At 39.1% G+C, this 21,291-nt stretch overlaps 1 long non-coding RNA gene across 1 annotated transcript in view; it reads left to right on the top strand.

Annotated features, from left to right (window-relative positions):
* LOC120505839 overlaps window positions 1-20,670 on the top strand; it is a 59,543-nt gene extending 38,873 nt beyond the window's left edge. Inside the window, exon 3 of the long non-coding RNA XR_005628355.1 lies at window positions 20,579-20,670. This is a non-coding gene — a long non-coding RNA (uncharacterized LOC120505839). The remainder of the gene's footprint in view (window positions 1-20,578) is intronic.
* The last annotated feature ends 621 nt before the right edge of the window (window positions 20,671-21,291 follow it).

Genomic DNA, 21,291 nt, shown 5'->3' on the forward strand with positions numbered 1-21,291 from the left:
GGGATCAGAATCACACACTGCAGTGGAAGTGCTGTACATCACCAGTATGCCCTGGAAGGGTAGGACATGCTGGCAGAGCATTGCAGATGGAGAGACTTGCTACCATTATCTCAGTCATGGACATTGCTTGGTTTTCCAACCCTCATCCCAATCCACAGAAAAATATAATGCTTTCCTTCCTCATGGGGTGGGGAAATTTTAAGACAAGTACTGAAAATATAAAGTATAATAAAATCCCTGAGTTGCTGAAAAACCACAGCAATGAGGTTTTTGCAAGCATTAAGATTGCATCTTTTCTGTAAAGAGCTTTTTCCTGAGGTTTCTCACCCTCTGTGCTACCTCTCAAATCATAACTCATTGCTCGTGAACTAGAACAATGAGATGTACATTTATACAGACTTGGAGTTGCAGGAAGCCACGTTCCCATGGCTACCCAGCAATAAAGTGTTATTCAGAAAGGTGAAAACCTTTTGCCTACAACATGCCAATTTTCTGAGGCCACTTTAGATTCTGCAAAAGAATTCTGTAGGGGGGATATCAGAGTGTGCGTGGCAGGATGTGCTGCTTGTGTGAGGAGAAGGGAGTTGGAGAGCCTGAATGAAGCAATTCCCAGAAATACATATGTGTCCTGGGGATGACGTAGGATACTGGTGCAAGGTGTCAGATGAAGCAGGATTTAAATATAGCCAGTAGCATTAATCTGAGCAGGAGTTTCTGGCAGTATTTCTTTGCCCTCTGGTCCTCAGTTTTAATTGCTTAGTTCACACTGCTCTCACAGAATTATCCACAAAACTGGCTAAGGGATTTGTGAGAGGATTAACAAGATAACTCCTTAGAACACAAAGCAGTTGCATCCACCTCATGGTGTCCTGGAACAGTAGAGGAGGACATCAAAGATATCATGCAGTCTATCCATCTGTTTTGGGAGGAATCAGATTTTAAATTTTTTCTAGTAGCTGTTTTCTGGAGACATCACAAACAGTAAAGTGGATCATCATCTACAGCAATCCTTTGCATAACCAAAAAATCCTACAACAAACCAAATTCTTTCCTCCTAAATCATATTTTATAAGTTTCTTATCCTTCTTGTAAGCTCCAATAATTTTATATTTCTTCAGAGTGCAAGGATCACAAGTGGACCCACTATTCCAGCTGTGGCTTACTCCATTACAAAGAGAGCAGAATAATTACTTCCTGTGCCTTATGTGTAACACCTCTGTTAATAGAGACATAGAGCTGTCTTTTCTACCCTGCAGGTTCACATAGTTGACTCTTATTTTCTCACTTATCCATTATGCTCTGTAGTACTTTTCCCTGCTACACCATTTCCCATTTTAGACTCATTCATTCAGGATCTCCTTAGTGGACCACTTTGCTATTTTCTTTGCAGAATGCTACCCTTAAGATTTCTTGCTTTGTTTTTTTCGGGTTTTTTTTCAGTTTATCCAGATTAATTTTAGTTTTGAACCTGTCCTACAGAGTGCTTACATACTCTTCTCCTTCATGTTATCTGCAAATTTATATGTATTTTCAGTTCAATAACAGTCCACAAAAAAGACATCATCAGTGGGGTCACAGCAGGTTTCTGCAGGGCTCCATCTCTTTCAGTGTGACAAAAAGACACTAACTACTCTTTCAACTCTGCTTAAATGTGCATGTTTACAACTTGCAATTGTAGCTACCTTTTCTTTACTACCGCACAGACGTTTTCTCTTCCACTGTCGTTATAGATTGCTCTGTTTGATATGCAGGTCTAAGGGACAGTGGGATGGGGGACTGGATTAACAGTGAATTTCAACAGAAGTTTTTGCTAAATCAGCAGACCTGCAGAAAAAAAGAAAAAAAGAAAAAAAAAAAGAAAAAATAAAAAAAAAAGGCAGTTTTAAATTCCGGCTAAGTAAAGTAGTCACAGAACTGGGCAAAGAAAAGTTCATCACTGAAATCATGGCAGTCATCAGAACTGTGATACCTAGTGCTACCTGGAAACATTAGCCCAGTGTTGTGAGGTTTGGATGAGCAACATGTGATCAGTGCTTGGAGTAGCTTCAATTCCATTATAAATTAGTGTGAAAAGAGATGTTGGCTACCTACAGGACACCTAAGGTGCATTTCACAAAAGCTTAAAAATGAAAATGACCTCAGGAGGTCATATAGCCCTGCCTTCCACTCAAAAAAGAATGGACACCAATTCAGAATTAGCACTTCTGGCTTCATCCAGACAACTCCCAAAAACGTTCAAGGATGGGGTTTGTACAATTGCCTCGGGGATCTGTTCCAGCTCTGTGATACTTTCTGAGTAATAAAATATTTCCTATATAATAAAAGATGTCCAGTCCTGTTTGCTTGGTACCCTGGTGCTCCTGTCTCCACTTCAGACAGGACAAGGAAACTGTGATGGAGGGGGTTGTTGGGTTCAACATGTTCAGAGATGGCAGCTGTTATAACAAATGCAAGTTGCTTCACAGGACTCTGCTCTGAAAGGTCGTGATTGAGCACTGCTCCATCCTATCTGTCATCTCTCTAGCCCCCGGGCTGACTCATCTAGACCTGCTATCACACTGTAATCTTCTGACTGCAGGAAGCTCCTGACACTCTGAAGATGAGATCTGGTAGTTGTCTGATGGGTAGAAACACGTGGCAACATCTCCTGAGTGATAGCTGCAGTGGAGGTGGCTGCAAAGCTGTGATCAGGACAGTGACAACCCTGTTGCCCTGCTGATTTGAGAATATCTGGTTTTGAGAAGCATATTCCCCTTGAAGATGGAGTAGCTAAAAAAGGCAAGATATATTCATACGTGTGTCCTCCAGCAGTATTTGACATCTCTCTATCATATCACACAATGACATCATTGGTCTTCATGGTATTGACAATACTGTTGAAGTCTTTGCCACACATGAATCTAAAGTTTAAATGGTTAGGAATTGATCCACCTCTTTTATCCATTACCACATACATAAAAAAAAATCCCCTTTCTTTTAGCTTCTTTCTCTTTTTTCCACAAGTCTCAGACAAACAACAGTGATGCTGGAAATGGTACAAAAAAGTTAATAATTGTGAAGTATAAATATTGTGTTTTAAAAGTTTCATAAAACTACCAAGCAATTCTGGTGGCTTTTTAGGTTTTATGTGCACCATATATAGCAGAAGAAAAGGCATAACTTGATCATAAAGAATAAAAATACTTATTTTAAAAGAATCCGATGTAGGCAATATATTGGATAGCAATATGCAGTGTATTGGATAGCAATATGCAATATAGGCACCTCATTTTCCATTTTGTCCATGGAAAAAGGAAAAAGTTATAAAGATCCAAATATCCAAAGATGCTGGCTTCTTCCTGGAAATGCCCTTGAATATTACTTTTGGTAGAAGATGCTGTATATGGAATTTTCTCTTCACTTCTCAGAATTTTCCTAATGTTTCACAGCTTGAAGATTATATTGCTTCTGATAAAGTCTGTAAGACCTGGTTGAGGTTTGCTCTGATGGGGCAGGAAATGGACATTCCCCATAAACAAAAAATCAAGATTAACCGGAATCAAAGGTTTTTCCAAGAAAAATAATTTCCTGTTAAAATTGGCAGATTATCAAATCCTTGAATTTTCTCAAGGTTTGGGAGATAAAAGGAATTATAAAATGCTCAGATTAAAGCTGCAAACATGGGTTTTCTGTCAAACGGACTAACACTAGCACCAAGTTTTCTTGTCCTCTTCCACTTGCACCAACAAGACTAGGACTAGCTCTGTCAAAATCCAGGAAATGACTGTCATAGTGCAGGAGGACAAAGTGACAAGGGATTTATTCCTTGACTTTGATGTTAAAATGCTCACGCAGTGCAGATCTATCTTCTGGTTATTCCTCTCCTGTAAAAAAAATCTAACATTAGAAGCAAAAATTCAGCCTTCACGCTATTTTTCAGAATACTGACACTGCAATTGGTGTAAGCGTGGTAGGTATTTAACTCTGGGAAGAAATGCCCTGGTTCTTCTTGTGTTGCGCTGTTCATTAACATTTAGAAAACAGGCAAGGTTCCTTTCTCAGTAAATGTCAAGAAAAAATGTGCATTTGATTTTTTTCCTCTACAACATGCACTTCCCATCCTAGTCTTTTGTTCTATAATTACACTTCAAATGAAAGTATGGAACAGGTCACCATATTGAAAACGCCTCCTCAAAAATCAATGAATCTTTCCTATTCTGGATTGCATTACAGATAAGAATGCTGCAGCAATCCTTTTCATGAGGGAAAAATATAGAGACCTTTATATAGCACTATAAATGATGTCTCTCCAGAGTGAGCAGCAGCGTTTCTCAAATAGCTGCTAATAAGACTAAATATGGTAGAGCGTTGCAGTGAATCACAGTGTTGTGCTGGGTTATGCAACCTTCTAAGGTCACTTACGTAAAGAAGGGAACAACTGAAGTGCAAGCAAATTCCTCTGTTAATTAATTGTAAGGCACAAGTGGCATTTAAAGGCAAAACATCTCATGGCAGGCTCTTGCAATGGGATGTGAGACTTTGGCACAATGTAATTGCTCTTTGTGTTTTCTCAGCACATCTGAACCACTGGATCCATACACTGTTGGGAATAATTCTGGTTGAACTCACTCAGCCCTCCCTTGGACTCCTTCTGACCTTAGGCAGAGGGGAGATTGCTGATACAGCTCAAATTATGTGGCTGTTTGTAAAATTATCCTAGGGGTGTATAGGAAAGAGGAGGAAATAAATGCTCCAGTAAATGTCACCCTGTGAAATGTGGGATCAAGAGCCTCCTCATGTAAGTTCAGAAGGTCTTGCCCCTTCCTGACCGTGAGTATTACTGACCTCTAAAATTCATATTGCTGCCCACTTTTGCTGTTTAACAAGAGGAGACGAATTCTGAGTTGTTCATGGCAACTGAATTGCCTTTCATTGCTTTCTGTATTTCAAAGCCATTCAGAATTTTCTGCTGGAATAGGAAAAGAGGATCCATAGCTTGAAAGTTGAAAACTGAGCTGCAGTAGAAACACGTCAGATCTTATGAAAGGTGGGAATATCTCTGCATGCAACATTTTAATTTTGCCCTTTAAGTAATTTATAAACATGGGCATTTGTGTAAAATTATTCAGATTCTGTGCAAGAAGGAAGTATACCAAAGACCAGCTCATTATAAAACAAGAACATGTTTCATCTTGAATCCATTAGTTGCAGCTAAAAACAAATTAGCCAGTGAGTTAATTACTGGCATTGTGGATGGCAATGCAAATTGAATATTTGCTTTACAAGCACTGTGGCACTTCCCCACATGATTGAAAGGGAAGAAAACTCCTGTAAAGAGGTTTTTCAGCTTAGGCTCTGTACTCAGAATCTCTGTAGTCATTGTTATATTTCAGACATATGAGAGATGCCCAGAAGGACAGAGAGAAAGGTTTTTATTCTGTGGCAAAGGTTCCTGGCTTCAGACCTTCTCTGTGATCTGAGAGGGATTGAGGAGGATGCAGATCACTGGACAAGAGCTAGATAAGCTTTAAATTAAAGCCGTGAATTACAGAAGTGTTCTAAAAATGGTGTTTTCATGCTGGAGCAGGGAAGAGGATTCTTGTAGTCCTGGTCAGCTCTTTAGAGGGATGTGGGTAGTTGCTACAATTGATCAAAACTATGAGTGAAGGGAAAACACAAAACAACCCATGGACCATTGCCTCGTAGACGTCAGTAAGCTAGAGGTGAAAGGAACGAGATGGACTTTTCCTAAGCCTTCTCAAAGGACCAGGATAAAATTGCAGTTTACACAGCACACTCTTTTACACTTTCCTTAGTTTTGTCTGTGCCATCTTTCAAATGTTTGCAGAAGGCTTCAAAAGCTTGTGAGTGGAGGGACTCTGCCTGCTAAGGGTGCTCAAAGTGCTTCATCTTCTCAGATGCTGGGAGATGGGGCAAGGACCCTGTGCTCTTTGCTAGGGCAGAACCTGGTTACTCATTCCTCAGCCCTTACTGTCTTTGTCAGCCACAACAGTTTTCAGTGAGGTTTGTTCACTGACTGCAGTGAGGTTGGTCAAAGCTACTGTGAGCATTCTCACAGCAATATCCTTTCTCTGGTGAGCACTGGGGTGCTTTCCTGTTACCTTTGGAAAGAGCTTGCAGAGCTCATGGCTTTCTTTCTGGATTGTATAGGGTTCCTTTGATTCTTTCAGCAGCTCAGGGATTCCCCTGAGACAGTTTAGCCAGTTCCTACACATTATTTTCACCACCACAGGAAAAGCTAATCATTCAGCACTTCAGGGAAGCAGCAGGAAAGCTAAATTTCTAGATTTTTTTTTTCTTCATGCCAAACCTATGCAATTTATAAGAGGTTTTAATTTTGCTGGAAAAATCTCCCAAAAAGGACAGCAGGGTGCAGAGATTTCATTCCATCCAACAGGATCAGCTATTTCCTTATAAGAAGCTGTGGCTTGTCACAACTCTCTACTCTGTTCAAAAGGTTCCAGTACGAAGAAATCAGAGGACAGTGGTGGTGAGAACACAGTTGTGTGTCGAAGTGGTGCTTGAAGGATGCTGAGGCAGAATTTCAAACTGAAATATTTGACTTGGAGTATGAACTCTTTCATAGACCATGAACTCTCTTAGGTTAGAGCCTGGAACCATGTGTCACTCACCATGATACAGGCCAGAAGCGCAGTATAAATCTTAACAATATGAAGAGTTTATAATAAAATGTGTCAGTAGCACAAGGAAGCCTAAGAATAAATTGAAAATATTGTAACGTGGCAGTGGACTATGACTATGACAAAGAGCTTGTGTCTGCCACAGTTTATCACTGTACCATGATTAACCTAATACATCATTGTGGAGTATTTTTCAGTATTTCCACCTTCAAGGGTTTGGAAAGGGAAAGTCTTCTGTCCATAAGTCTCTGGGAAGGGGGTGGCATAAGAAAATCATCTCAGGCAGGGTGATAGAGATGCTGCTGGAGGCACCTTTTTTCAAATGTCTCTTTTACTTCTCTTTTTCTCTTTTACTGGAGTTTACTTAGAAGAGAGGATCTGTCTGGCTACTTTTGTAGAAACAACCTGCTGGATTTTGGCCAGGCCTTGAAATGTGGCTTGAATAATTTATATTCTGAAAAGGCTGAAAAATAGTTTATTTTGGCAAAGTCGTTCCTATGAACAAGCCCAACAGTTTGGGCAATTTGTCTTCCTAAGTTTTAAATATAAGTTATTATAGATAGAAAGGAGAAATTCAAGAGAGTGAGTTAAGAGAGGAGAAAGAACCTGCACAAACAATAAAAAGATAAGAAAGAAATATAATTGGTTTACTCAGCTTTTTTTTTTCACTTGAAAAAGAGCTTTTGTTTTGATTTTCTCTTGTTTAAAAACTGTGCTGAAAGGTGTGAAACAGCATGAATCCATTTTTCACAATTTCATGTTGCCTGAGAAGCGTTACACCAGCAGGTCTGGGTGAAGGATAGAAAGAGACAAGTAAGTGCAAATAACAAAAAATGAGCAGGGGGTGACTTAAAGAGAAACAACAGCAAACAGTTTTCCCAGCACAGAAGAAAAGAAGGAAAGATGAAGAATGGGCAGAACACAAGGATAAGTCCCTTTCTTCTCCTAGGCACCATGGCTAGGGTGTAAGAAGTCATAACTATTACCTTTGAATCATTCATTATTAACCTTAAATCTGTGAAAAATACTTGTGATGAGGCTCACTTGTAGACATGTATAAATACTAGCAATCAGAATTTCATTAATTTTTTAATCTTCAAGGAATGTTATAACTAAAGTGAGAAAAAATCAGTACTATTCTCAATCTCAGTGAGAAATACAGAGAATAAATCTGCTTTTTCCCTTGGAAAGTAAAGTGAAAATTGTAAGGTCTGATTTAGCAGAGTCCTGCAAACAATGAATAAAAGATTGAAAATGCTTGACAGAGAGTTATGTTAATCAGTGTCTTCTCACGTGGGCATGTTTCCTCCAGCAAGCCTGTAAACTTTGATTCTGAGTAATTGGGATGTTAAAAGTTCTCCTAATTAGCATCCATTTCTATGGGGAATGTAGAACCTATTTTGTAATCATAAAGATAAGGGGATTTTAGAGCACTTCTAATTATGAAGTAAATTTGCCCTTTTGGACAAACCTCATATAAATTGTACAAGTTTGGTATCAAGTGTGGACCCAACTGAAGCCTCAGAATCACCATTTCTGTCAATGTAACAAGGAAGGTTAGGTGACTACACTGGCAACTTTTCTTTTATGACTATAGAGATAGTAAAACAGAAATGAAGAGCAAATGGTCAAATATGTCTATTTAACCAATCCTTTAATGATTACGATCAAATAATTTTATTTGCCTCAAATGCATTTTCTGACTTGTACTTTGTCTCTTAGGGACAGAGAAACAGAGACTTTTCTACATTAGAGTCAAGAGGAACTTGCTGTATAAATATTTGGGTTAGTGAGATTCATTGGAAATAGCCCTCAGTAGAGATTTACCTGCAGTTTACTACAGAATTACTTGATGGATATGGCATTGAATTTAAATACCATTTCAGAACTGCATAACTGAAATATAAACACAAAATTATGGATTAAAATCTGCCAATCCCTGGTCCCTTTGATTCTGAGAAATGCAGGATAAGGGAATAATAAATAAACCCGGTTTTTCCTTAAGACCAAAATAGAAGTTATAGTGGTAAAATGTATTTTCCAGAGGCAGAGAGTTTAGGTGAAAGAGCTCAAAACAGGTGCCATCTTACAGGGCCTTATGCTGACATTTTTCCTGTGCACATGGCATATTCAATGTACATGACCAATCAATCTGCTTGTAAATTAAAAGTTAATGTTACACCTTGTTTTATGAAAATGCAGTAAGACAACAGGGTGTACTTTTCATCTGGGTGGTGACAGCTTGCCTTTTACACACAGCTGTGCTGCATGGCAACCCAGTATTGCAACAGGTTTTGGTTGATCACAAAACCTTCAACCCTCAACAGTGACACTAACTGCAAAAGAAGGTCTTGCTTAAAACCCATGTTGTCATATTCCCAACTTATGCTTTGTACCACTTTAATTTCAGCTGCACATCCCAGCTTTCCAAGAGCTCAGTCCTGTGGGCTGAGGGGGACCCAAACACAAAAGACCCAAACAAAAGGTTTAAATGGGTATCTCCACTCTCGTAGCTCACAGAGGTGTCTAGGTCAAGGTATCCCATCATACAGAAGGCATAACTTGTTTGGGAATTAAGAGGATAAAGGCAGTCTCAAGGCACAGGGATCAAAATCTGCAGGAAATACAAGTGGCTGCACAGGACACTTCATGCCATTCCAAGTACAAAGCTCAACTCTTTGTTCTTGTCTTGCTAATGGGAACAAACAGCACAAAAAAAAGGAGGTCTAATGGGTGAAAAAGAACACTGTCTAATGAGTTATTAGATTCTCACACATAAGATTGAGGCTTGGTATGAGAAACTGAAAAGATGTTTTCAGCATCAAGAAGATCAAATGGATCAAATAGATTTAACCCTTCTTCAATCATGTTGTTATATGAGATAATTTGAAAATTTTGGTTTGAAAATTGAAGAATTGTCAGACTGTGTTGAAGAAAGCTGTACTAATTCAGTGGCCTTATGGACTGAAGGCCAAACTACTCTTTTAATAACAAATGTTTTTTTCTGAGTTACATCTGATGCTGTGGTACAAAAGCAGAACTGAATTTTTAAAGAATAGGACTTTGCCTCAACATCTGCAATGCTACTGCATGGCTGAGTATATATGAAAAAGGGTAAAATTAACACTGCTTTACTCTTGAGGGTAAAAGTAAGGAACTAAAATGCTTCAAAACATGGTGAGAATGAGCAGTTTGCCTAAAAGGAGAAAAAACCACACCATCACTATGAGACTGAAAAGTTTTAAGGGACTACAGAGATCACTTTTGCCTCAGAGGATCAGCCCATCTTGTCAATTAACTCAGTATGAGATTACAACATTCTAAAATAAATATAAGGAAATAAAGGAGAGAATAAAAAGGCTCAGTTCCAACAAGGAAATAAAGGAGAAAATAAAAAGGCTCAGTTCCAGGTGGTCATGAAGGAACCAGAAGGGTGGGATTCAGTTCAAAATCAAGACACATTAATTTAGGTGTGCATGCCCAAAACTCCTTAATTCAGGTATCTACACCTACATCACTTGTCTAAGCTCCTGCTGTGTGCTAAAAACTGTGTGGCAATGTGTTGCAGGTTAGATAACGTCTCTGTCACAAGATGGTAAACTGAGTTAAATACTCAGCATTTGTTGTGCTTCTTTGCACAAAACATACAGAGGTATGAGATTTCAGTGCTTGTCTGATAATTTTAGTATGTATTTGAAGGTGATGTGCTGTCATTCATCACCTTCTTCAAAAAGCAGGTCCAAGGTTGAGAGGTTCTGTGGGGACCTGAAATTTGCTTCATGCATGTCACTGCCAAACCAGGAAATACCTTGTAAGAATATGCAACCAATAGACAGTGGTAGGCATTGGGGAAAGTCTGTATCTCTCCGAGTTAGAGGACAGTATCAAGGATCTGATATTTTTGGAACAAAAGATGCCCTGGCACTGGTATAGATTACGTACTAGATGGGAATTTAAATAATGGTGCAGAAAATGCAAAGATACTAAAAAAGGTTTTACAGACTCCGTTCAGAAAGTACAGAGTGAGGTCATAGAATTATGTTGCTGCAGGATGTTGCACTGTCTTGTTTAATTGTTGTGATTTAACCCCAGCCAGCAATTAAGTGTCACACAGCTGCTCACTCACTCTCCCTCCCTGCCCAATGGGATGGAGAAGAGAATCAGAAAAAGGTAACACCGGTGCATTGAAGTAAGAACAGTTTATTAATTGAAATAGGGTGAAATATATGAATGTTATTAATAACCACACCAGTACCACTAATGGAAAGGAAACAGAGAAAGAATAAAACCCCAGAGAAACAAGGGATACAATACAATTTCTTACTACCCAGTGACCAATGCCGAGCCCCTTCTGCAGCAGTGATCAGCCCCTGGGGAACGACTGCCCCCAGTTTGTATTCTGGTCATGGTGTTCTATGGCATGGAATATCCCTTTGGCTAGTTTAGGTCAGCTGTCCTGGCCGTGTTTCGTCACAGCTCCTTGTGCTCCTGCTGGCTGCCAGGGCATGAGACACAAAAACGTCCTTGGCTTAGTGTAAGCAATACTCAGTGATCAGTGTGGTGTCAACATTGTTCTCATGCTAAATCCAAAACACAGGTATTAGGAAGAAAATTTACTCTATCCCATCTGAAATCAGGACATTAATGGAGTAGATTACCTCCATTCCTGTAACTGTCAGTCCTGCACTACTTTCAATCAAGAGATGATAAATATATTTTACATTTGTAATCAGAGTAATTTCCCACTAAATCTTGCAATATAAGTTGAAGTGTACAAGACCCTGAAAGTGCTTCTCCTGTGACAATATTTAAATATGCAGTGGGACTGCCTAAAGTTCCACAGACATTTAAGTACATCTGCTGCAGGCAAAGTAGCACACCAGCTGACCTAAGAATAAGTACACAGTGCATGTAAGCAATTAATGACAGTCAATATACCTTAAGGATCTAGCTGTTTTCAGACAACCCTGTTCTCATTTTTTTTATGATTTACAAGTTCTGCTGGCAGTGGCAATTAAACAGGTGTGGTATTACTGAGACTTCCACAAATTGTTCAGATTAGTATTGACCAATATGGTGAAGAACAAAGGTATCCAGGTATCTAGGGTATCTAGGGTATCTAGGGTATCAACAAAATAAATAATGTATGTCTGTCTCAAAGGTGTCGAAAAAATTGTCATTGGAGGTCTTTATCAGACAGGGTTATTTCTAGGAACTTCTGTATAATTTGGTGAGAAATTTCATGGTGTTTAATTGTCTCACCTTTTTAGGAATCTAATACAAAATCCCTAGTGATGCAGTACTAAATACTGGCAAGAATAACAGGACTGTTAAAACCAGGAAGAAGTTCACCTACTGGTATGGTTGGGTAAACCCTAGGCAAACCAAATCATTCATTTCAAAGCAGGCAATGCAAACCATTCTTGCAGAAAGGTGTTCTGTACCCTGGAAAGCACTGACTGAAAATAGCTTTGGCTTCTAAGAGGAAATGGAGTAGCAGGAGCTCCTGTGTGATACAGAGGCAAAAAGTGCTAATTCAATTCCTGTCATTATAAACAACAGAATAGTGAGTAGGAGGAGGAAATTGACTTTCCTTTCTGTGTGACATTATTGGGACTGATGTGGAATAATGTATACAGTCCTGATGTCAACATTTTAAAAGGGATGTTGAAATACTACAAAGGATATAGAAATAAGCCACAGATATGTTTTGATGTCTGGAAGGGGAAATAAAAGAGAGAACAGTGAGAGCTCAATCTGTTTATCTTATCAGACAGATCAGAAGACAGCTTGATTATAGCATGTAAGAATCTTCATGGGGAGTAAATACCAGTTACTGAATGGCTCTTTAATGTAGCAGAAAAAGGCACATCAAGAACTAGTGGCTGGAAGTGAAGCCAAATTCAAAGCAGAAATGAGACACAAATTTCTAAGAGGGAAGGTAATAAGCCACTGGGTATGAAGGAGATGATAAATTCTCTGTCACTCCATTTTTTGCAGCCGTTTTTTGATGCCCTTCTCAAAGACTGTGTTTAGTCAGACCCCAGGGATCCAGCTTATTATGGAGGTAACAGTATCAAAGCTCCTGGCTCGGGAAACAGATCAAGTTGGATAAGGTGGTGTCTTCCAACCTTCATCGCTGTAAGTCTCAGGAGTACATCTTCCAGTACTAGTCCAACCCTATGCTTAATCCTTGCATGATTTGCTCCATAAACCATGATGAGGTTCACTTCAGTGCTGTTAGCAGTGGGGTTAACACATCCCCTTAGCAAAGGATGGAGGAACAATTCACCTGGGTGCTTCTCCTGGGGAAAGAGGGGCACAGGCAGACAGGACACGACAGAGGTTTGACCACTTCTCAGTGCCCCCCAGTTCATGTCACACCACAGAAAGGTCTGTAGCAGGCTGCTAGTTAAATACTGAGCTCGGTACAAAAGGGGAGAAAGGTACTTGCTGTTGCATCTCAGGGATATACAGAAAGACAGTGTTCATCCAGCACCGAGGATTTATTGCCTTTTTATTAACAATTTGTTCCTTTCCCTATGCCTCAGGAAACAGGCTTTGCAAGCCTGAAGTCAGTAATATAAACATTCAGATTTGAAAAATTGGCAAGAACAAAAGAAAGATGTTAATTTTGTCGTGACAGTTATCTAGCAATTCATTGCAAGAGAATTCCACAGTTCTTTATATTATCTCATGGCCAATAATACAGGAATTAATTCTAGGTCAAGTTCTGACATTTTTACCAACATTCCACGTACTTGTCTCTTTACACAGTTCAATCCACTGAAAGGGAATGTTTGCATAAAGTGATGGCTTCTGTGCAGCTACAGCAACATCAGGCTGTGCTGTCCTGAGCTATTTCCATACCCTGTAATTGGTGAAGAAGATAAAAGATTGACAAGAAAACAACTTTTAGAGTAAATTTCCTAGCTCTGAAATCCCCTTCTGCTCAGCATGAGAATTCTTCCTCTCCACTTAATGAGGTGTCTGAATTCCTTGGATAGAAGGAGAAGGAGACACAGATGAGTCACAGGCATGCTTTGCCCCCTTGAAGCAAATAAAGATATTCTTTTTCTGAGAAAGAAAACCCTTTTGAATATGGTGGTCTGACAGTCTTTACAGTCCTCCAGCACACAGTCTCAATCTAGAATATCTAACACTGAAAAAGCAAATTTCAATTTTTAATTTGTTTGCTCATAATAAAAACTTCCTGAATTAACAACCAACTGACAGTACTCTCAAAAACATTTTATTAAGTTTCAGCACCTTGCAAATATTCCCACTGAGTCTTCCTCAGCAACACAAGCTTTGACACCCTGTTGGATAAAATGCTCAGTGAGAAGAAAAGCAGATGTGCTGAGTCAGCTGAAGCTCAATGAGCAAAGCAGAAGGGCAACATCTGACGAGTCTGCAAATGTGATACCTGTTAAATATACCCCCTAAGGACTGCTTGTGTGCAAGGTGATACATCCTCAGCACTGCCTTCATGATTAGAAGCCTTGGCCAACTTTGCTTCAGACTACAAAATCTCTTTCTCCTGCAGCCCCGAATCTCACTGTGGTGGTTTTGTGCTTTTAACGCTTTCGGGGCTGTGCGACCCAAGGTACAATGCAAAAGCAGGTTAGTTACCTCAGGGCACATTTAAAAGGTTTCTTGCTAATATGGTCTGGGTTAATAGTGTGACACAAATTAACATGAATCTCAAAGCAGTAAAAACCCCTCCACATTCACAATACTGCAAGGTTTATTTAATATTAGTGAAGAGAAGCAGGATAGATTGTGATCCTTTCTAGGGCTACACAGTGAATATTCATGGCATCAGATGAAATATCTCCAACACAACTTTTAGCCACATGGTTAGCTGACAACTGTTTTACTTGACAAGAGTATCATAGGATTTAGGGATTAAAATAATTTACTAGATTATCATGTTCACACGTGTGAAAAATTTCTTATTCTTTTGGTGTGCCAGGGTAAGGAGCTCACAATTATTGTCTGCTTTTTCCCGTGTTCTGTTCTAGACAGTTTCTTTATCACTAAATAATAAAATTTTTGCTATTTATCTAGGACATTTTTCCTCAGCCTAATAAACTTCACAATTAAGATACCTGTTCCCTGCTTATTCTAAATCCTTTTTTTCTAGCGTCATATTATCAAGTGCTGAATGCCAAGGAAATTGTGATGAACATTACAAAAACTTGCTAGGGATCAAGTTGCAATACCTGTGGTTCCATTTAGCTATCCCAACTTTGTTGGGAATTCTGCAATTAAATTTCTCCCTTCTTAGTTAAAATTTCCTTTGTTGCCACCTACTTGATGTGCTGATTTGTTGATAGCTGAAAGAGAGAATAAGCCAAGCAGCTCAGCTAGCAGATTCCAGTGGGAAGAGGTCAGCAGAACATCTGCTTTGCAATTTGCAGTTTTCTACTTATTCATGTGCAGAATTCTGTTGTCCTGGGAATAGTTCAAATATGCAATATACAGACTTCTAATAAAAGGGAAAAAATGTGTTTACTAAGTTCTCAGAAAGTTGGATTTTGCTTCACTTAAGCCATAAATTTTTATTTTTCCTCTACAATTTGGAAGTGAGCTTGTTGTCAGATGTACTGAAAATCTTCTTGTGTGACTAAATAATTATCTCCAGTTATTACATGTGTACAGATGACTGGGGGGTCTTTTACTGTTTATTTTCTGTTAATTACTCCCTAAAATTAATAGGTTTACACACACTCAAATTGTGGCTATAAATGGGCTGAATGAAAATCTAGTTTAGAACATCCTTAAATAGTTGAAAGAATAGAGAAATCATGGATGTTTAGATAAGTCTCACAAACAGCATTTCTCTGTATAGTGAGGTAATGTAGTAAACAACTGCTCATTTTTCCCAAATCTAAAAGCCTCAGAATGTCTGAGCAAGCCCTATTTTAGCCTGCATTTTCCAGTTCATCACCTTCTACAGCTCTAATAATAACATTTATGCATTTATTACAGATGTAGTAACAGGGCTATAGTACAGGACATGACATTTGCCTTTTTGAATTGGGCAAATCAGCTGTCTCATTCTGGACACTGTCTGTGGCACTAATAAATATTAGATACTTGTGCCAGCAGTAGGGAGAAAGGAGAATAGTACACCAGTAAAAAATTAATTTTTTTTTAAAGCTTTTTATGCCCTGGGTACTGAGAGCCTTTTTCCTGACATCAGTCATGCTTTTCAAAAGTAAATTCAAAGGTATGAAGGTCTTCTACTGTATCTGTCACAGGAAGACAAGTCCAGCAAGGTGTCTCAGATACTTGGGGTTATCCCAGGTGCCACTGAAAATCCCTGGGTTTAGACTCATGCATGGAGCACATGGTCAATGAATCCATAAGCAGTCAACGAATCCAAGAGAATTATCTGGCTTGACCAAAGCAGCATGGAAGCCTTGCTCTCCACTAACTCTTGAATACCTGTCTATCAAAACTGCAGCTGGGTGTCTTAATGAAATTAGTAAACTGATTAAAGCTGCAAATTAAAAACAAGCACAGCAAGGGAAGTAAAAGGTGTGTTTATGTGTCCCACACCATCCAGCAAGTTTTGTTCTGGGAAGAGTTCTGGTCCTCTTGAGCACTTCATGCTTCTCTCCTTAACAATTTTGCTTCCACAGACATGAGAAGCTTCTTTTCTGCTGGAACCTACTTTGGGTCCACTGGAAATGATTCACCAGTACCAGCAAATGCCTTCCAGAAAGTCAGCCTGGTCCTTGCTGGACTCTTAGATAAGAGGGACTTCTGTAGGACCCCTCTTCCTGTAGGTTTCCTTTTATGAAATCAGCTCAGGGCACAGGCAGGATGAGGGGATCAGATAGCAGCACATCCTGCAGCTAAATGAACTCTGATAACTTGCCTAAGAACATTCAGATTTTCATCTTTTGGCTCTCTATGTCTTCCTGAACTTGAATGTAATTACAGCTATCTCCTCTGGCTGGCTGCCCATGAATTATTATCCTGTACATCATCCACGATTTGACATTTATTTGTTCCAAATTAAAATGACCTTTGCTCTTGGGAGATAATAAATTATTTTTGGAATTATAGTAATTCTCTGTCACCTGAAATAATGCACAAAGCCATGTTAGCACCAAAGGCAGGATAAGAAAAAGAAAACACTTCAGATAGGTGAGCAATCAAGATTGATAGATGATGTGTATTGGCGGCTTGCCGTTATTTCTTTTACTGTGCAAATATATTTAATATTTACAATATCTTTTATTAAAAAAACCCCACATTTATTATATATGGAAGGTCTCCTCATGAATCTTCAAGAGAAAAATAACCAAGGGCTCACAGTTTTATCCTAACCAGAGGTTTTACTAACTCAACAGACTTTCCTGTTAGAGATACCTGGTCCCTTTCTTCCAGCAGCTCTGTAGGTCACTTTTTGCAGATGTGTATTTGGGCAGGCTATGGGGCCAGGAGGAAGCTTTATTTCACTTATTTACATGAGGCATTTGCTGAGGGTCTCTAACTCACTTCAATAGTGAGTACCAGCACCAGCCTGCATTAGAAGCAGGAGATTAGGAGGCTTTTTTTCCTTCTCTCTTTGGGAAAAAAAAAATATCCCCTAATGCTCCACAAACTTCTATAATCTCAGTATTTGACAGTTACTGCTGCTGCCCCTCTACAAGCTGTGCCACAGACTGATGTATATGACCTTCAGACCAGTGGATCAGCTTGCAGAAACTCAGATGGGCTGAGAAGATTTGTTAAGGAGCATACCCAGGCACCCTTAACCCTTGTAATTCTACTGCAAAGTAATACTTGTCAGTGCAAGTGGGACATTTCAGTATAATGAACACTCTTCAAACATGCCCGAGGTGACTAGAAATATGGAAAGTAACCCAAATCAGAGATGGATGGATTAGAGAATCTCATTTCCTATTCATCACCAAGTATAGGCACACAGCCTTTGAGACCAGCTTTCCTGTGTCCCTGGCTGGGAATCAGCCTCCTCACAGTGGTCTGCATAAGCAGCAAAGTACTTGCATCCCACATGTTAAAACGGCATAATGCCAGCACAAAGTGTATCTATCACATTGAATGTGAATTCAAGTTCAGAAGAACATCCACATTTTCTTCTTTCTGTCTGAGCAAGGAAGCCATGCCTCAAAAATTATTTTCAGAGCACAGAAAAAATTGTAAGGTAGGTTGGTGACAAATCCTCTCTTTGCATGGTCTAAAGGGTCTCATGATAAATAGCAAATTCTGAAGCCAAATGGGTCAGCTGTTTTGGAGCCTTTTTTGATCATGCTCAGAGGTAAATTAGGAAGAAGTAAAGAGGGAAAACCTGTATGCTGAAATTCTGAAAAAATACAGGCTTAATATTACATGCCATTGAAGGGGTTCAAGTACAGCTTGCTAAGCACTTGCTGCAGGACATATATGAGGTGAACGTTTGAAGGTTGTTACACAGAATATCTCTGGTATAATAAGGAAAGTTTTCTCTTGATGGAAAGTCAAAGTGAGAAAGAAGTGGGAGAGGTAGCTTAGCAGTCCACATTCCTCAAGCTGAATAGGGGCCAGCTTTTCACATTTGCAAAATCTGGAGGGGAATTAGGTCCAGCAGTACCATCAAACTTTAATCTTTAATTGTCTGTTCCAGGTTTGTCACAGCACAGGGTCATTTTGACTTCTGTACAAAACAGACACTGTAAAAATGGAGAGGCTATTTTCCTAATACCAGGAAACAACTATTTTTCTTTCCATCCAGAAGATGTTTCTGACCATTCCTAAGACACTTTAAGATGTTTGTGCAGATCACAAAAATACAGGTGAAACTTCCTGGTGCTGAGGAGCAGCACAAAGCATTTATTTTGCACTTTAACATGCAAAATAGGATTTAAAGAGTGCTCAAGAACAATCTGCAATTATTTTTTCCCCCCCACTCTTCTGTGCTTCAGTACCTGCTTGTGTATCCAGCTCTTCTCTTTTTCATTGAGAATAAAAACAAAAATTTTAATAAAAAAAACCAAACCCAAACTAAAGACCCCAAAACAAAAGAAAAAAACCCTCAAATCAAACAAAAAACCCAAACAAACAAAAAATAAAACCAATCAACCAACCAAACAAAAAAGCCAAAAAGCAAAACCCAGAACAAAACAACCAATAAATATCCCAAACCCCCCAACAAAAACAAAACACAAACAAAAATAAAAACAAATAAAAAAGCAGCAAGTACCTCTCAGTGAGGTACATAAAATAAAAATTTTACTTGATATTAGGTTCATAGACCCCCTAAGGTCAGATAGGGCCAAATCTGGGCCCTCTGAGGTACAGAGAACTCCTAGGAATGGTGAAGGGAGATCAAGGGAGACTGGAAAAGCACACAGAAAATAGCCAAAATTGCAACTAAACCCAAAAGTGGGACTGAATTTAGTCTGGTCCCAAGTGCATCAACATAGGGCTCAAAGCCCTCTCTGTTTTGTCAGCCTGTCAGGAAAATTGGGTTAAGCTCAGAGATATTCAAATCCTTCTTCCAGAATTGGGGGAGACAGTTCTAGGAAGGCAGGTCTTGGGCAGCTTTTTCCCAGGCTGGCGGGAATGAGCTGGTATCATTCCAGCCTTGCTCCAGAACTCCCCAAGGGCACTGGCCAATAAACACCACAGAGATCACTGAGAAGTAAAGGCTGTATTTCTTGAGAGCATGTCCTTCAAATTTTATTTATTTGAAGCAACTTCAGATGGGAATAATTTAAAGGTCTAGGTTTGAGAAGCCAGGCGTAGGTTGTTGCCTGCTAGCAGATTCCATCACTTCATTTTTTTTTGTACCACTGAGGAAAGAAATCTTTCTGTGCCTTTCCTTTACTTCTCTTTCAGTATGTTTCTATAAGCTGTATCTTGGTTCCCACTACCACCAGTGAACAGATTCCCAAATAAAAGATCCTGGAGAAGCTAAAGTTATAATTAGATGACAGAATTACGTGGATCCACATGAAGTGTCTGCTTAGGAGAAACAATTTTATTCAGGAATTGTGGTTAAATTACTAAAATGGGAGTATAGGCACTAATAATGGGTGTGACAGATTATAGTTAGTCTAAATTATTGTTTCTGTCTTCTACATTTACTCAATATGTTTTTTTTCATACTCTATTAGTTCTACAAATTTTTTCCCAGTAATTTTCTGAGCCTTTCTGGTTCAGGACCTTTTCTGGGAAGCTTTTTAGTTCCTTAGTCAACAGTATAAAGAAGATCTGCCATGCATCTGTTTTTTAAATGTCACTGTAACTCCATCACTCAGAGCACCTAAAAAGCTTCTGATGCATTACTCTGGGAACACTTCATGCTTGCATAAAAGGCTTCCTTGGAGAGTCTCACAAGCAAGGGCTAGCCCGGCTGCAATTTTCTATTTTACTTTCACAATATGCTCTCTTCCTTCTCTTGAAAAAGTTTTCATTCTTTCTTCTTTGTATACTAATATGTGTTAACAATAGCAGATGATAAATTGCTGGTTGATTGACTCACAAGTACAAAATCCAACACAGCACTACAATACTAAAAAGTTGACATTCTTAGATCAGTCACGGGAGCTAGCCTGAGTGTGCAGTTGAATCACAGCTTTAAAAAGGAAATATAATGCTTTAGATAGAATGGGGTTTTTTGAAAGGAAGATTTCAGGATCTGTTCCACATATTGTCAAACTTTGCCTCCTGGAAAGGCAGACTTGAGGGAAGAATCAGATTAGTAACATGAGTAAGGATGCAATAAAGTTTCTAGCTTCATTTTATAAGTGCCTTTGCCCAAGAATATCCTGTCTCTCCCAAATCCTTAACCAAACCCAGAACCACAGATCTCATCATTCTCGTCTTTCCAACTTCCAGCCAGCCTCTACAATGTTTCTATATTCCTACTTCTCTGTTCACTTTCATGTCCTTTCTGTTTTTCCTTTGTGTTTCAGCTCTCCCAGAGCCACCTGTATTTCCTCCAGTCCCCACTTCATTTACCCCATAAACTTCTTCAAGTTTGCCTGTTCCTGGATTTCTGGAGAGGTGAGTATAAAGTCAATGACTGCAGTGATGCTGCTGGAGGTACCATGCACGGGTGGGTGGGTGTGTTGGTTCCAGGCAGAAGGGGCCACATGTGAATTCTCCATCTTGTACCCTGAGACATTGCTAAGTGGTGACTCTCACATATCCAGACATCAGTGTCCAAGAAGATCTGAAAAGCTTTATACTTGTACATGTCAAACTTCCTGTCAAATTAGGTAGAAATTGGACAGTGGCTTCAATAAGTGTGAACTGGCAGAAACAGAAGCAGAGAATCAAGCTAAGCATATATAATTTTTCTGTCAGGAAATTGGGGTAGAAGCAATGTAAAAGGGTTCATCTTTAAGATCACGGCTTTCCTAGTGAAAATGATGAGCTGCACTCCGTGGTGTGAAGGAATGAACACCAGGTAAAAGTGAAAGCCAGTTGTCTGCTCTGCTTTAAGTTCCAGAAGTAGTGCCATAATAGCAGTCACAAAACTATCAGTCATAAAATGCCATATGCCAGACCATTATTAAGGTGAAAATCATTGCCTAGCAAATAAACCTGCCTGTTATCAATTTAGACCACATTTTAAAAAAAATCTCTATATAGATATTTTACTATCTCCTTATAATATCATTGT

Source organism: Passer montanus, unplaced genomic scaffold (genome assembly GCF_014805655.1).
Source record: "Passer montanus isolate IOZ18808 unplaced genomic scaffold, ASM1480565v1 scaffold36, whole genome shotgun sequence".
NCBI classification, from domain to species: Eukaryota; Metazoa; Chordata; class Aves; order Passeriformes; family Passeridae; genus Passer; species Passer montanus.